This window comes from Brienomyrus brachyistius, unplaced genomic scaffold (genome assembly GCF_023856365.1).
Source record: "Brienomyrus brachyistius isolate T26 unplaced genomic scaffold, BBRACH_0.4 scaffold61, whole genome shotgun sequence".
NCBI classification, from domain to species: Eukaryota; Metazoa; Chordata; class Actinopteri; order Osteoglossiformes; family Mormyridae; genus Brienomyrus; species Brienomyrus brachyistius.
Genome location: NW_026042336.1, coordinates 1,248,818 through 1,266,146, shown reverse-complemented (window position 1 = coordinate 1,266,146; position 17,329 = coordinate 1,248,818). Strand labels below are relative to the sequence as shown.

The following is a 17,329-nucleotide window of genomic DNA, read 5'->3' as shown; positions in this document are numbered from 1 at the left end:
TCCACAGTATGTGGGACAACCTTACAGAACCTTTAGTAGTCATTGTTCAGAACATTAACACGGATTAAAAACAATTACTATGAAAGTGCATTATTCAGTTAAGTTGTCCTTTTGTGAAGAGAAAAACTGTCTTTGAAAAAGAGAAACAATAGAACTAAGCTGCTGCGTTGGCGCCCCCTCGTGGTGAATTGAGGATAGTTCTGTCTGAACCAGCTCAGCAGGAGATTTGGTGTCAGCTGTGGTGACAAACTTCCTGCTTAGTGAAGGAATCTAGCGGTTTGAAGGGCAGACATAAATAAATAGACGGTATGTACTTTTGATATATTGAGAGTCAGCCGAGACACATTTGGGGATGGCAAGAGGTTCAATATTTATTAACTTATCAGCTCCGGGAACAACGCACAAACACTCAACTTCCCTCTCTTGCCTTCTTCTACTTCCCTCCAACTATATGCTACTACTGACATCTAATGGTTGAATCCAAGCTACTACAGTATTGCACAACATGCAACCCCGGAGGATGGTAGAGACACAGAAGGCAACGTACTGTACGGGGTTTATTGTTGGGAACACGCAAACAGAACTGGAATCAGCAAGTACAATCGAGTCCAAAAGCCAGTTCTACAGGTGGCATGCGAGACGCAGGACAAGTACAAGGAAGAGGTCCGGGAGGATCAGGATGGGATGGGATGGAATGGCAGCAAAGCAGGCGGATGGACCGGATCGGGGTAGACAGGAGGAAGACCGCCCTGTACTTCTTATGAAAACCCTCAACAGTACCTTGCATATAATGCAGCGCCAAGCAGAACTAAACAGGGAGTTGACGTAACTCAGGTGTGGCTGCTGCCGCTGCATTCTCCCGAGGGGGGCGTGACAATACAATGAATAATGAACATCTTTAAATCGGTAAAATACGATTTACGGATATATCATTATTCGTACGCCATAATTATTTAGAAATTTGACCGACATTTTCTGACCAATAATTGTACATTTTGCTCGATTAACCCTCTCTTACCTGATAATTTCAAGTGCGCTCTCATCTCCACTGCTGTCAGTGTATAATTCTCCTCAAGTCCCTCGGCCACATCACGCGAGCTGGAGGCATGTTTGGCGAGTCAGATTATCATGAGAAGGAAGAGATACATTGTGCTGTTCATATGTCATTGAAGAGACCTTGTTTCATGAACAATGAACTTTTATTTAACCACCAACATCTTCCATGCAAACCCACAACCTGCTCTGTGCCGTCGGTCTCCCTACCCCTTGTCTTTACCTCCTCCCAACCCTCCAGGTCTCTCTGCTGGTCACCAAAGGTACTGCACTACATATCAACACATCCCCCTTTCTTTAAAGCAGAGAACAAACATGCCTTAACATACAAAAATATTATATTGGCATTGTCAACGTCAGTATTCCCATTTTCATCATATCATTACTGTTTTTTTTTTTTACATTTCACAATGCTTTCAAATAACACAAAACTCTTAAAAAAAAAATAAACGCCCTAATTTTCACACCCTGCCAGCTAACAGCTCGTTCTAAGGCAATAACCGACACCATTGCCACCTTTATTTGTAAAAATATCCAGCCTTACGGTGTAATGGATAACTGCTCCACATCTTGGAGCTGAGGTATCACATACCACATAGGAAGTTTTTCACCAGGAAATGAATCCCTGTTCTGTATGACAAAGTGAGACCGATAGCTGAGTGCCTAAAGAGCCGCAGTAACATATGATGTGATAGTCACTGCACACTACATAAAAGTCTTTATTCCTGAGCATGTGTTACTGCATTACCGAAACTGAATGTTTGGTGTACATAACGGAGATGGGTTTTTTTTTCTTCAATGAAGTTGATTGTAATGAAAGTTTTTATCCGTGTTTTGTTGCAATGTCTTAGCAAGTTCACCTCTTTTTCCGTCCATGGAATTTTCAATGTGGTGATGTAATCCATCTAGCAAGTTCAAATTGCCCAGCTGTCTTGGCCGCTTTTGGGACAGGTGTGCACCACAAAGTTGTTGTTGAAAGTGATTACAGTTGATTTTTTTCTGCGGAGAGGAGATGCTTGAACAGGGTCAGTCAGAAATGCCCTTTATTGACATGTTCTTTAGGGTGCTTGTGGCAAGTGCTACAAGATGACCGACCTTGAAAGTAGTGACACCTTTGCTGTGATGGTCATACCTCCACATTCCTGGGGACTGGAGGAGGTATGTGGTATGGATTGTGCTTAATGTCATCCCTCTTTGCAGTTTATCTGCATTTCCCTGTTACAGTACTTGATGAGATGGTGTGTTTGATATTTCACTCAGGTGTGTCAAGAAGTGGAGATTTTGAAAAAAACCACGGCACAAGAACGTTGTGGGCTTCTCCCATTCTTTTGAAGACGATCTGTTCATGTATATTTTCATGGAGTTGTGCAGTAGGCAGGTGAGTCCCTGACTTTTGTAGACGTCTTAGTAAGGCAAAGACTTTGTGATGGATCAGGCTGCCCCTGTTTCTCCCTGCCCAGACACTTGGTGACATCCTGAAAGCTCGCGGGACTCTGATTGACCCCGAAGTGCGCTACTACATTCAACAGCTGATATCGGGGATAAAACACATCCACCGGCATAGGGACATATGTTATGTCCATAGGGACATCTAGTTCGGTATGTGTACATGCACTCACGCTTTACTCAATTCTCTGTTTAATAATGCTGGCATTTCACATGGCATTGCGAGTGTAGGATTTCTGTGTAGTGTTCATTTATCAATTTGGTAAAGTCTGCAGTTTGGCAAAGTATTTGAGTCTATCCTTAATGCAAATTCGTTTGTCTTTCAGAAAATTTATTTGTGAATGACAAAATGGAACTGAAAATTGGAGATTTTGGACTGGCGGTCAAGCTGGAGCCGAGGGAGAAGTAGGTGTTTTTTGCAGAATTCCTGGCTAAGCTTTCAAATTTGTTCATACAGCAAGCTAAAGCACATGTGTGCTTAACGTTTTCCATTTGTGTGTGTTGTAGAAAAGTGTGTGGTACTCCATGTTACATGGCTCCAGAAGTGTGGAAACGAGAGGGCCATGGAACGGAAGCAGAAGTCTGGGCACTGGGCTGTGTCATGTACGTATACCCTATCAACCCTCCTCCCAGCCAAAGATCAGCATGGCTAATAAAATCTGTCTAACATTTTAAGAAGACATGCGTCTAACATACATAAATATGTTTTTTTTTTCTACTTGAAATAGAAAAGAAAAATGAATACTGGCACACAGTTGAGAGGAATTGCTCTTTTGGAAGCACAGTATTTTTATGTCAAATGTGAAAGACCTCAAACACCTTTGCTGCCTTTCTTACTACAGGTACCAGCTTCTGGTTGGGGAAATCCCATTCGATCACGACGATCGCTGTGAAATGATAAAGAACATCAAAGAAGCTAAATTTATTCTACCCCAGAACCTCGGTATTGAAGCTGGGAAACTGATGGGCAAAATATTTCAAATTGACCCACGGGATCGCCCGTCACCGCAGAATATCCGTGGCCACAAGTTCTTCACAAAGGTTGGTCCACTTGCAAACTGGTGGGATGTGGATGATTAGCTGGTCTGCTGAGGTCACTGGTATTTACCCTTCCTATAAAATTACAGTAACAAAAGATGGATGGATGGATGGATGGATGTATGGGATTGGTTTGCTTAACTGATGCATGTTAAACCAACACCCTAGGGCTTCACTCCAAAGACACTGCCAGCTAGTAGCTGTGATAAAGCGCCGCAGCTTAAAGCAGTAAATCGATTTGTGAAGATTTTCAACTGGTTCATGTACCTGCTACAAAAGAAGCGATCCAGAGGTAAATTCCATCAGCATAAATCACCCTAGTAGATCATCTCTCAGTTCCTCAGGCTCAGACGCTTGACCTGGCAAATCCATGCTTTCTCGCAGTTGAGCCTTTACTGGAGGATGCAAAGCAGAGCAGTCTTGAGATCCCCCAGCCTGTGGAGTCACGCCAAATTGACCTGGTCGAGTTGGTCAAAGCGGTTGAGGTAAAGATGTGCTATTCACAATAGTGAATCCTTGTCCTGTCCCATCTCTGTTACCATTCTGTAGCTTAAGCTTGTCTTGGTGTTTTGCATGGATAAAGCTGGGGTATACTGAATTAGTGTCGTCCTCCTTGGACCTTGTGAATGCCATGGTAACTGAAAACTCTATTTTTCTACACAGAGAGCTGTAGAGGAAGTACTGAGTAAGTGCAGTGAAGCCCTACCATTGAGTACCTCCCCCAACTTCCTGTTCACGCCAGTTCCAGCTTTATGGATAGGGATGAAAAATGGAAAGACATACACAGAAAATAAAATGCACAACCAAACATAAAATACACATTAACTGAATCTGTGAGCTTAAGTTTTATACCCTTAGTTTCTCTGATTAAAACTAGATTTAAATTCCTCTTTAACCGATTTACCCTATTTTAGGTTTAGTTACTGTATGTTTAGACTTTCATAGCTAAATTTAGAATCAATAACCAATTACGTCAAGATTAAATTGTAATTGGCCGTAGATTAGACTTAGGGATGTTTTTAGATTTAGGTTCACCAGTTCCAATATGTTTTTTGATTACCCTTCTTAGTCCAACTCCACTCAGGTGAAGAAAGGGTAAGTATATAACAACTTAAATGAAATACAAATTAGTTACGTAAACTGCATAAAACAATTTAACAGTCCTACCACAAATCCGGTAGTTAAATGAATATGAGTTGTCAACACAAGAATCGGTTTAGTTCCTTGGGTGACTCACCATCAACATCCAACGATATTCGAATGCAGCTCCAGGAAGTTTAGGTTCCCGCTAAAAGGACCTGACCTGCGTAAGCAAACAGGTATTATAATACACTACAATATTTACTATATCAGTCACTCTGTCTAATCATTACAGTTATAATTAATCAAATATATGATACTATATCAAAGAAAATACTTTTACACATAATGTCCTTTTTTTAGAGGGGGTGGATCAGGGGGGGAGGGATTTTTTTTTTTATTTGATTGATTGTTTGAACTTTCAAATATGTAAGAAAATACATATTTGAAAATACATACCGAAGAGAGCAGACCTACTTAGTACGCCTCCTCAGTTCTTCCAGTTTGTTGCGTTTCAAATATATTAAATGTAAGAAAGTACAAGAATGTAAATTCCTTGATCCATGTGCATCTCATAAATGCCTTCCTAACCATGGATTTGGATACTTTATGCTGATGTTTCATTCGTGAATATAAAAATTATACTATTTTAAACCAATATTCTGTTTGTCATTCCCATTCTAAATGAACAACCAAGATTTTAAAATATATATCTAGAAAGAACGTGTATTAAAACATGTTAAAATACAAGGAATTTACAAAATGCAAATCTACAAACAAGTACGAGAACCAATTTTTTTTTTTTAAGTGGGCTAATCAACAAATAACCTTTCTTTAACAGGTACTCCGGAGAGATAAGTATTAGTTACCTTTCTTTTACAGCATAAAGAATTGTACATTCACTTCAATACCGAAATGTATTGAATTATATAATACACTCAAAATACACATATTTCTAAACCAAATTACTAAATTGTGCCTCTTTACTGCACACACGTTTAGCGAATAAGGAAAATGTACCTCTGGTCAAAAGTGTCACGCGGCTGCTCCGTGCCTCACGGGTGACTAGTAGCAGGAAAAAACGTTCAGCCATCACAACCAATGTTGTCTCGCTCTCTGAATATTTCTTTAATATTTCGGTGTATCTCCAAAAGAAAAAACTTTTTGCTCTTTGTAATACAGCTTGTTCACCGTCTAAGAAAACTACGTGACTACATTTTTCCAGGCAACCTGGAAAAACCGGAATACTCCTGTTCTTCACTTATGAGAGGGCGTGGCTTCACTCAAGCCAATTGAGTTTAACCTCTTAAATCCCAGATGGTTTTAACTACACTATTTTTCTGCATAAAACGCATGTTACATATTCAACTGTGTCTTTCTCAACTCTTTAGTGTTGTGTCTGTCTTTATTTGAAAAATATGCATCGTTAATGTGTTTGGCACTCTCCTAAACGTCAATAACCAGAGACAGACAAATGGGAGGAAGTAAAAGACAAACAAAAAAAGTATCAAAATGACAGTGTTGCATTTTTTTAACACAGAAAGAGTCATTTCAGCTTTACTGCCACCCATGAGTTAATGGCTGCCAATGTTTGTGTTAAAAGTGTCTGCAAATAAGTTTAACTCCGGTATCTTACTGAAAACGCGCCGCCTTCTGCCTGCTGTCATTCGGCTAACATATAGGCGACTCTGGTAAGTAACAGGTAAAGTTGTCGTAAAGTAATGCAAATGTGCATTGCCGGTTAGTAATTGTTTTACTATATCACGTTACGTCATTTATAGTTGTAGTACAGTGCATTCTGAATCCATCGTAACTAGCCAGCTAGCTCATGTGAACATGAAGCAGTACCGCCTTCCAGCTTGGTTTTGCAGAGGGGTTGGCTGCAAATGCAAACAATCCCTTAATGTCCGTGTGTTGTGTTCAGATGTGAAAATAAAAGATAACTGTCAAATTCACTGTTTATGTCCTATTATACAAGATAGCACTGTAAAATAATTTGTTATGCATATGGATGCCCTGCATTGGTGCTGGGATCCCGTGGGCCCCAACGGAAATCTCGCGGGAACGGGCGGCTAAAAATAGACAGCGGATCCCAAGATTATTGGCAGGATGGAGAATGTAACTGATGTCATTTATTTTGTGTTATATATTCGTGTTTGTTCTGAGCCATTGTATTAAGTTGTGATGTTCAGCTAGTTTGAATGTATTTCTTTGAAATTGGGTTCACGGTTCTCTTTTGTTTTTAAGCTGATCTTGTTTGTTTATAATTATATTTAAACATTTGTTGTATCAATTTGGTTATTGTTTTTTTAATAACTGCAGATATTTGCACATTTGATTAGTTTTTGGGCTCAGTTTACATTTATTTGTGATTTTTTTGTTGAATTTGTTTTATTTATTCAGTTATTGTTCTGCTGGAATAAGAATTGAATGCATATAAACTTATTTAATCATACAGTATATCCGTTAATGGATCTGTGGGTGCGGGCGGGATTGGACAGAAATATTGCGGGAGCGGGTGGGAGTGACAGAGACAGCCTGTGAGAGCGGGTTAAAAAAAAACAGTCCTGCGCAGGGCTCTAACACTAGCGTTTGTTTTTAGTTCTTGATGCCCCCAGTCGGTAGCCCATGTATGTAAATATGTGGGTAGGATAACGGTTAAACCCCCCGATTCCCATGCAGCATTTGATCACAATTGATTGCATTCATGCTGGGAGGCGTCATCCCGTCTTAGCAGAGTCTCTGCTGAAGCTGTGTGTCAGCTTATTCTCCAGGTCTGACTAGTTTTTGTGTCGCTCCCCACACTTCTGTCACAGTAGATAGTCCTGCCTGCCATGCGGCTTAATTAATGAAGCGGCTCTTTCCTTGCATCTAATAAATGTAGCAGCTATTTACTTGCATCTCTCACAGAAGCAGATGCTCCCTTACATTTGATCTACTACAGTTTTTTATAAGGTGTTTCCTTTGCTTTTGTCAGCCCTAATTCCCAAGTTTCTTTTGCAGTTTTTCCTGATATCTCTGCCACAGCTTCAGCTTCATTTTTTGCAGCCTCTCCTACACTGTCTGCTCTGGCTGCAGCTTTGGCTCCTTCAACCTCCCTCCTATAGCTCCTGCTGCAGCCAAAGCCCCCACAGCTACACCCACTATTCCTACTACTGCTCCTACACCTAATGCCCCAACCGCCTCAGCTTCTGCAGCTGCTGCCCCAAATGCCCCAGCTCACTCTCTCTTTCTCGTCTCTTGATCTCAGACTCCTCTGCTTTCTCTCCCCTCTCCTCCATCTCTTCTTTTGTCTTTTTTCACCTCCATCGCTATAGCGTCTGCTATTACCTGGAGTGATTTATTTGTGTAATGACAGGGAATCCTTATTCCCTGGCCTGCTATGTAGTTCAATGGGTTGTTTGAGCAGCTTAAAAGTTGACACCCTTCCAGTCATGGAAGAAGGCTGGACTTTGGTCTGTCTCACCTCTTTGTTTTAGGGTTTTATTTTATCCTTGACTTTTGGTGTATCCTGCTTGTGTCTTGTTTTTTCTGTGATAGCATAACATGGCACAGGCAAGGAAAAGAGTATAAAGTCTATATTCCTAGTATTTCGGTTTTGATTTTTTGTCAAGTGAAAGTCTTTATGACCATATATATGTGTGAGTAATTTGGTGATTATTGGTGGCTGTTTTGGTAATATGATGAAGACTGATGAAGTACCAGTACAGACTCTGTTTTGGAAAGGGGGGGGGGGGGGTTAATTAACGGAGACTGCTACATTCACTCACCTGGAGATAATGAGACTGAGGATTTAATGGGAATTCTGTCTTTTATCACGTGTGTATCTTCCTGGTCAGGATTGCGATGTTGATTGCTGTGTAGACTTTCTTATTGGTGCCGTGCTGTGATGAGCTGGAATGATTTATTGCTTTGAGAGCGTAACCTACCTTATTTCACGTGTGCTGTGCTGTTTTATCAGATGCCCTTAGTGTATGCGTGGGAATTGTGTGCTGCGAGGCATCCAACGTGAGCCCATTGATTAATGAAATAATTGAATAATAAAGTATTCTTATCGCCTCAGTTTCCCTGATTCTGAGTGGAGTATTCTGACCTACTGGACAAGACCGGGGTATAATTAAAGGTGGTGGCAGCTTAACCTGTTGTTTACCGAGGTTTAAATATCGCCCTCTAGTGGCAAGGAAAATCTATTACAGTACATTAAGTCACTTTAAGCCTTTTCCTTATAACATTTACATTTACAGTATTTGGCAGACACCCTTAGCCAGAGCGACTTACATAAGTGCTTCAAGACGCTGTGATGAATTTTTCCGATACTAGCTCAATAAGGACCCAAGCTATGAATACCATCTATCCGAACACTGTTAAGAAAGTGCAACAATTTTTTTTTTTTGTACACATACACACACTCAAATGTGGGTTATAATGGGCGTCAATGGAGGGGAAAACGCTTAACGTAGTATAAAGTCCATATTCCTAGCATTTAATATTTTATTTCTTGTCAAGTGAAAGTATTTATGACCAGATATGTGTGTAAGAATTTTGGTGTCGCTATTTTGATACATTAGACCACATTAACCCTTTTCACATTAAGGAACAGAAAGTGGAAACGCTGCTGCTTTGAAGAAGTCTACTGCCTAGAAAAGTTAAAATAATTACGTTACATAAAATTCGCAGAAGGCACGTGCATGTGAACAGGAACCTTCACTCCCAATAACATGTGAAACAGCGACCCTGAAGTCACACATTACGATGGTCGCAAAATACGGTGCAACACCTGCAAGGAGCTACCCAGCTCCGCCTGGACCCTTTGGAAATGCCAGACGGCGTTTTGGCCAGAGCGCACCGCGTACATTCTTTGTTGCTCTCGCGATTTTCGTTCTGCTTCATATAAGTATCTGCTGCTCAATGGTTGCCCATCTTCTTGCCCGAAGCGGGGCGACGCTGCTACGCCCCCTGCTGACCGAGACAAGCCAAGAAATATGAGCGCAGGACCAGTGTCACCGACAGAGCGGTATCACCACCATCCTGCGTAAAATGTCAACGTAGATAATGTGAGAATCCTCAGCACTACAGCTAAATATACGTTGGGACCTCATTCAGACCGTGCATGTGATATACACGTATGCTATACTTACACACTCAGTTTTCTGGCACAGAAAGGGAGGCAGGACGCCAGGAAACAGGAAAATGCAGGGTTTAATTAAAGCGAAAAGGAATGAACAAGCAGCAAACACAGATTGACAATATAATGACTAGTCTGGGGAAACAAACTGAAACGGGAACTAAATACATTGAACTAATGACAGGAATGAACATGTGGAATCCACACGGGGTAGATGAGGGGGCGTGGCCACATGGGAGGATCCGATGAGTGGGGAATGATACTTTCCCTCACAAAACGAATATGAAATTCTCTATTCTACTTTAAACAGGTGTCAGCTGAGGCCCAGCACTGTTTCAAAGTAAGAGATTTTTATTGATCGTTTAATGATTAACAGTACTATAGTGCTTTTGAATAACAGTGATTGTTATGCCAGGAAGGGTCTCAAGGCACTGGGTCCAGTGTATAACCACCCCTTTTCTTCCAAATATAACCTTTTTCTGTAGCTGTGCTGTATTTGGTGCCAGTTAATCTTTGTCAAGAAGATACACACACTGGCCACACAGTTGCAGCACATTTGTCTGCTGTACCCTCATGATCCTGGGGGCGGCATGGTGGTGCAGTGGTTAGCACTGTTGCCTCACACCTCTGGGACCCGGGTTCGAGTCTCTGCCCGGGTTACATGTGTGTGGAGTTTGCATGTTCTCCCCATGTCGCCGTGGGGTTTTGTTAGAGTGTATCTGTGTATTTTATCATATTATTATCCTCCTATATGTGTACGTGCAACCCTTAACAACTAACCCATGGCCCAGAAAGGGTTGCAGACAAGATGTCCTCACAGGGGCCTACCAGATTGTGACGCAGGAATAAGAGACCTTGAGAAAGGAAACAGATTCTGTCAACATAGCAGGGGGCCCACCTTGAGATATGTAATGCTTTGTATTAACCCTGTTTCACGGAGGCCTCACACAGCATTGACTAGTTAAAGACAAGACCCATGTAACCCCTCCCCTACCCTATAAATAAAGAAGCCAAGGGACTGTCCGGTGTGACACTCAACAGAGGCGCAGATACTGTCTGTTACACCTGAAGTGGGCACCCTTGCGCAAGTAAAACAGAAAGACGTGTGCTGTCTCGATTATTCCTGGGTCCTAGAAGTGGAAGTGTGTGAGTGGTAAGCTGCGGCGCTTCCTCACACAGGAGATTGTAGGAGTGAAAGCTACGGCGCTTTCTCCTAACAGGTTTCCTCCGGGTACTCCGGTTTCCCCCCATAGTCCAAAAACATGCTGAGGCTAACTGCACTTGCTAAATTGCCCCTAGGTGTGCATGTGTGAGTGAATGGTGTGTGAGTGTGCCCTGCGATGGGCTGGCCCCCCATCCTGGGTTGTTCCCAGCCTCGTGCCCATTGCTTCCGGGATAGGCTCCGGACCTCCCGCGACCCAGTAGGATAAGCGGTTTGGAAAATGGATGGATGGATGGATGGAATGTGTATACATAATATTTAGTGTAGTAACTGCTTCTGGCCAACAGGGGGCCACAGGCAAACGTGTGATTTGAGTGGTGACAAATGCTGCTGCTACAGGTCATGGTCGGGCTCCTGCAATCATCCATCCATCCATGCATGGAGGAGAGCACCAACTTTTATGGAGGAATAAGAATCATTTCCTCTCTGCCCGCTTGACTGGGCTTGATAACTGGTCACTAGAACTGGCATTGAGGAGGTACCACGGCTCATCTGACATGCCCCTGCACCCTTCTGTGCCATCTGTGCAAGGCTGCATTTTTTTATAACCTCTATGCAATATTTCTGAAGCCTAACCAAACCCCACTTCTTCCTTCCTACCACGGAATACAGTGCAGCACTACAGACTGGACTAGAGTCTATCAGGCAACACAGGGCACAAAGCTGGGTTCACCCGGGACCATCATGGGGCAAACCACCCTCCAGGCACTTTGGAGATACCCATCAGCCTCACTGTATGTCTTTGGACTGCAGGTGGAATCTAGAACTGCCAGATCCGTGCGTGAGAGAGAGAACATGCAAACTAGGAACACACAGGTCAGAAACAGGAACCAAGGTTCCTAAAATAAACTGGAGAAATGGCTCAGTGATTTCTTCCATCAGTAACTGGCATGCTGTATAGACAGTCCTCTGTATCGAAACTCAACCATAATCTGCGCCAAACATCCAGAAATATCCGCACTAATCACATCTCTTGTTTGCATCACTGACTGAGCTTGCAGAAGAGACCGTTGGAACGTACCAACTCCAATGAGGAACATAAAGTAAGCTTCAGTTGTTAGTATGGCTATGGACTAGCTTCAAGTAGTTGCAACTTTTCCTCCTTAAAAGTAATATTACTGGTCCTCACGCTGTGGGTGTCTTCAGGGAAGGATCTAAATCTATATTTTCTGGGGGTGCCACTGAATGTCCATAGCTGGACAAATAATCATGCAAAAGCATTTATTTCCTATTATGAAATTGCTCAGGTTTGTTTTATTAATGTATTTACGAAAATGAAATTGTGCAACTTTTAAAAGAATAAGGGCATACATACATGTGGTAGTAAATATTCAGTGATTCTCATTTAGCATTCTGAGTCCCAGCTGTGAGCCTCAGAGCCCCATGTGTCTCAGGGTAAAGCAGATGCTATAAATCCTTTGGCTGTACAGCTGTCATGTTCTATTTGTGAGAATAATGTGTACAAAGAAGAGTGGAGTCAAAATCAACAAGCATGCAATGACATTAAACACCCAGATTACCTGCTAATCGCATACAGAAATGCCTCAAATTTAACCAAGGACAACATGTTCCAGGTCATTTTTCTGTCTGAGGAAATGCATGTAGACGCATACACAGTACTGAAGAAAAGTCGTAGGCAGTCAAAGAAAATGTTTAAAGCTATTTATGTGGCTAGAAAGTGTAGTAAAATGCTCAGAAAAAAAAGTAAAACAAAAACTAACAAGAATTTTTTCTGTTCTCCAAAAAGTTACTGATATCTTGTTGGATGGCTAAATGGACACCACTTCAGTTCCTAAACCTCTATGAAGTTAAATTTTACCAGACAATTAAACGTTTGCGCCAGTACCTGTCCGAACCTGTCCTGTGTGTCTTGTGTCCTTTTGATCAGCAGGTGTCGCTCAGTGGGTTGAGTACATGGCTTAGAGGCTAAAGTCCTCCAGTCATGAGTTCACCTTAAAGTTTTACTGGTTTTTGGTTTCCTTAGTATCTTTTGTCTCTCTTTGTGTCCCTGTTTAAGGTGTAACCTGCTTGTCTAACTTTGTTCTGCTTAGACTCTTATTCCAAGTCTTCTCTAGCGTTATTAACCCTTAGTGTTTAAGGTTTCTTACTTTCGATCCTTGTTACGCCGTCTGCTTCTTGTTGTCCTGTGCTGATTGGTTATTTTAGTTGTTCCACACTGTTATGCCCTGGTACAGTGGAGATAAAAAATGTACACATCCCTGTTAACATGCCGGGTTTTCATGATGTAAAAAAAAAAAATTGACCACAAGTCATTTCAAAACTTTTTCCACTTTTAACGTGACCTAAAATCTATACAATTCAACCGAAAAACAAAAATGTGTTTGGGGGGAAAAAATTTTAAACAAGAAAAGTACATAAGCTAGCTAAGTGCGCACACCCATAAACTAATATTATGTTGGAGCAGCTTTTGATTTAATTACAGCATTCAGGCTTTTTGGGGACACACCTGCCATCAGTTAAGTGACTGATTAACCCCAAATAAAGCTCAGCTGTCCAGGTAGGTTCTCTCATGACCTTTACTCAGTTGTATCTTACACCAAAAGTCATATTTCACAGAAAGCTTACAAAACATGAAAAGGATCATATTGCAGAAAGGTGTGTCAGCAGGAAGGGCAAGTTTCCACGGCATTAGATACCATGAAACACACCGCAGAGTCACCAAGAACTGGAAGTCCCTCAAAGATTGATAAAAAGACAAGAACTGGTCAATATATGTTTTATTATAGCATCTGGTCCATTCACTCAGTCATACTGTTTAATGAAATACCGAAAGAAAATTATATACATTTATAAAGAACAAACCGTATCATTAAAAATATCTTGCGTTATCAGAATGAAGCACGTACTGTAATTGAAGGGACATTTGGATACTGAAACCAACTGTGCAACACAGAGACGGCTGTGCTTCAGGTACCACCAGACTTGTCTTTGAAATATTCCTGCAGACACACACTATATTATATATACATACATATAAATACACACATACATAGATACTGTAATAGCTTGGATTCAACCACGAGAGGGCAGTAGTAGCATATAGTTATGGCAGCACAGGCGGGAAGTCGAAGGCAGCAACACAGTGAAGTTGAGTGTGTGTGCGTTAGACCCGGAGCTGAAGTTAATATTGAACCTCTTGTCATCCCCTAATGTGTCTCGGCGCACACACATACATATACACAGACGAGGTATAACAGAGGAAGCAGGATTATAAAACACACAGCAACATGAACACACAATGACCGAGTAAACAACTGAGCAGAAGCAGGCAGTTAAACAAGCCAACTGGGCTAATAAGAGGATCAAAGTGTGAGACATCAGACAATCGACCAATCACAGAGGATGCAGGACAACGAGCAACGATTGGAACAATTACCAGGCACTGACCCTAGAAAACACAAACCACTAACTCTGAAGACTACACTGGGACAAGAAGGAACAAAAATAAATGGAGCTAGACGAGAACAGCGGCCTGTACTACGAAGCGGAGTTACTGGCTTATCGGGGTATCTTGTCGAATTTGAGGTAGTCTGGGCAAAATGTAAGTGAACGAATATGAAGTCAATTTAAACTGCGGTACCTTAAATCCGACAAGTTACAGAAACTGCAGCTTGTGCAGTACATCTTAATGAAAGACTTCCAATTTCAGAGGGAATTAAACTGAAAATTGTAGTGACGTATCTTCAAATAATATCTGAGAAATCAAATACACAGCTCAGATTCCAAATTTAATTTAAAAGAACAAATTTCAGAGATAAGGAATACATTTATGGAGTCTTCAATTTAGCAGCGCCCTCTAGTGGATTCGGTCGAAACGGCATCCCCTTTTAAGGAGGCACGGATCCTGCGAAGAAGCTGGAGAATTAGAAGACAACTTCAGCCTTGTCGCGGTATAACAAAACTTTGGTTGATAAGGTTGAGTCGACACTGCAGGTTCATTTCATACAAGTTTAATATATTTTCCCTAAGAAAGCACCCTGGAATAGTACTAATGAGGTAATCAACGTACATTGTACATTCTTTTACGTTATAACAGTAACACAATATTTCGGCTATTGTGGCATTGCTCATCCCAAAAACAAATGACATGCGCACCAGGCATTTTAAAGAACGTATGCATACAAATAAAAAGCTGTGATACTACAAGCTGGGGAGGCGGGATCCTGCACCCGATCAGCGAAAATCTAATTTACAGTTAGATTATTCAAATTGCGTCTCATTTTTAGGCTCTCCTCAATCCTGATTGTGAAGCTTTCCTGCAGTGTTGTATTTACAGAGAACACCACATTCTTTCATTCCGCAGTCAAGCTGTCCCTTAAGCAACGTCTTATGGGATTGTTCTGGAAGCACGCCTAGAAAAGTACACACGTGTTCTCGTTGTAAGGTTTACCTTTGAAGTCTTCGCAAGATGCTAAGAGTCACCGTTACCAGGAAACCCACCCAATAGACTGTAATGTCACAGCAATTTCCTTACGCTGCCACCGCCTCTTTTAACCGGTCAGGTCGTCGTCCCCAGATTCCTCACAAAAACCCACACAGAACACGGTAACAAATACACTTTCCTTTATTCTTTACTAAATATACTGTTCATAAAAGATACCAGGTTTAAGTGAATGCAGGCAGGAATACGGGTTATGCTATGTAACCTACGGAGCACCAAGTCAGCAGCTTCATGCACCCACCATCATGCAGTGTTGCACACCCCCCAAAAGGTCTAAAGCAGGGATAGGTTAGACTTTAACATACCTCGTTATTATGCATAAATAAATGCTCAATACATAAAACACTCCCAATAAGCCACCCACTTTCCACGCTAAACCATAGTAAATATACCTCCCTAATCCCCCCCCCCTCTCTCTCTCTCTCTCTCTCTCTCTCTCTCTCTCACACACACACACACACACACACACACTCACAGGATCTAAGATTAAAACAACCACCGAACTTCCCTCTGTCCAGTAGCCGCCAAGACCATCCCGTATGTCCGTAGATCAGTCTGTGGGTATCTGCGTCCCAAAAGCCCACCGAAAACGCACACAAAGTCTTTCCACACGTCCCTCGCTGGTCACTCCATCCGAAAGTCAATCCAACATGGCACAAAACATCCTTTCTTGTCAACTGAGCATCCAACACCGTCCCTGCCTCACGAAACAACCCCGCCGTCTCTCTCCCCTTCTTGCTTCTAAACAAGGTCCTCTACCCTTAAAACTTCCTCCAGGTGTCATTCAATCAAAATCAAGTCCAGCTAATCCTCTGAACCGCTAAACAGCCACCTGATGACATTTTCTCAATCACATGTCATCACAAGACTATGGGTGCGTTGGACTAACGACTTGGACTTAGGTCTGTGTGCAGCTGACGGGACGTGGAGCGCCATCTGCCGGCGGCTGCAGGGGTGGAGTAAAAACTACTGCTCGAAGTGTGCGAGACCTGACTGCGATAGCAGCACTGCCAGAAGGGTGTAGATGAATCTATACAAATAACACCTGCATGCACATTAAATTTACAATAACCAAGTCCTGGTACAAACTCTCAGCAGTGAAAAAAATTAACTATTGTATATAATGGCCCTGTATAAAAAGAGAGTTGCCAGGAAAAAGATCAAATACATTTATTCCAAGGATTAAGAGTTTATTGTCATGTACAAAATACATTGCAATTCGTACTTGAATGCCTTCCTCATAGACTAGACGATTAAACAAATAAAGCAGCACAACATTACAGTAACTAACAATAAATAAACCACTAACTTACGTGTACTATTAGAGCATTTATTTCATTTATTTAAACTTTATTTTTCCAGGTAAATTACCTGAAAGCCCGTTTTCACTGCTTTTTTTTACTCAAAGGAAAAGCCTATAGGAAAAATCTAAAACCTTTTAATTATACATGTACTTTATTTCTTTTTCCAAAGGTGATAAAACATTTGTCACAAAATACGCTCCGTGCATACATATGAACTAGTCCCTTAAAGTCCCTTTAAACATCGGTGTTACAAATTTTAACACAATTTTACAGAGCACCATGCAATACGTCTGCTCCATGTACCATTCATGAAAAGAATGGTATTTTAACTCAAATGAATTTACTAAACATCACATATATTGTTTTCTTACATTCAATGTTAGTTTTGTTTCTTTAGCAATGATTTGTCCCCGGCAATGAGCGTCTGTGATGACAGAAAGTTTCATAAATGCATAATTGTGTTAAATTAGAGTACAGGGCTAATAAGAAATATTTCTGAGCTAGTTATTAAGTGAACCACCTTAACTTTGGACATATAATGATAATAAAAATAATACTTAAAATTATTAGTATAATAATTATTATTATTATAGTAGTAG

General features: G+C 41.3%; 1 long non-coding RNA gene across 1 annotated transcript; it reads right to left on the bottom strand.

Annotated features, from left to right (window-relative positions):
- Positions 1 to 3,496: 3,496 nt before the first annotated feature.
- Positions 3,497 to 4,842, bottom strand: LOC125725137 (uncharacterized). Its single transcript, XR_007387362.1, has 3 exons — positions 4,775 to 4,842; positions 4,244 to 4,285; positions 3,497 to 3,612 (listed from the first exon to the last, which is right to left on the bottom strand). It is a non-coding gene; the product is annotated as an uncharacterized LOC125725137 (long non-coding RNA).
- Positions 4,843 to 17,329: the final 12,487 nt, after the last annotated feature.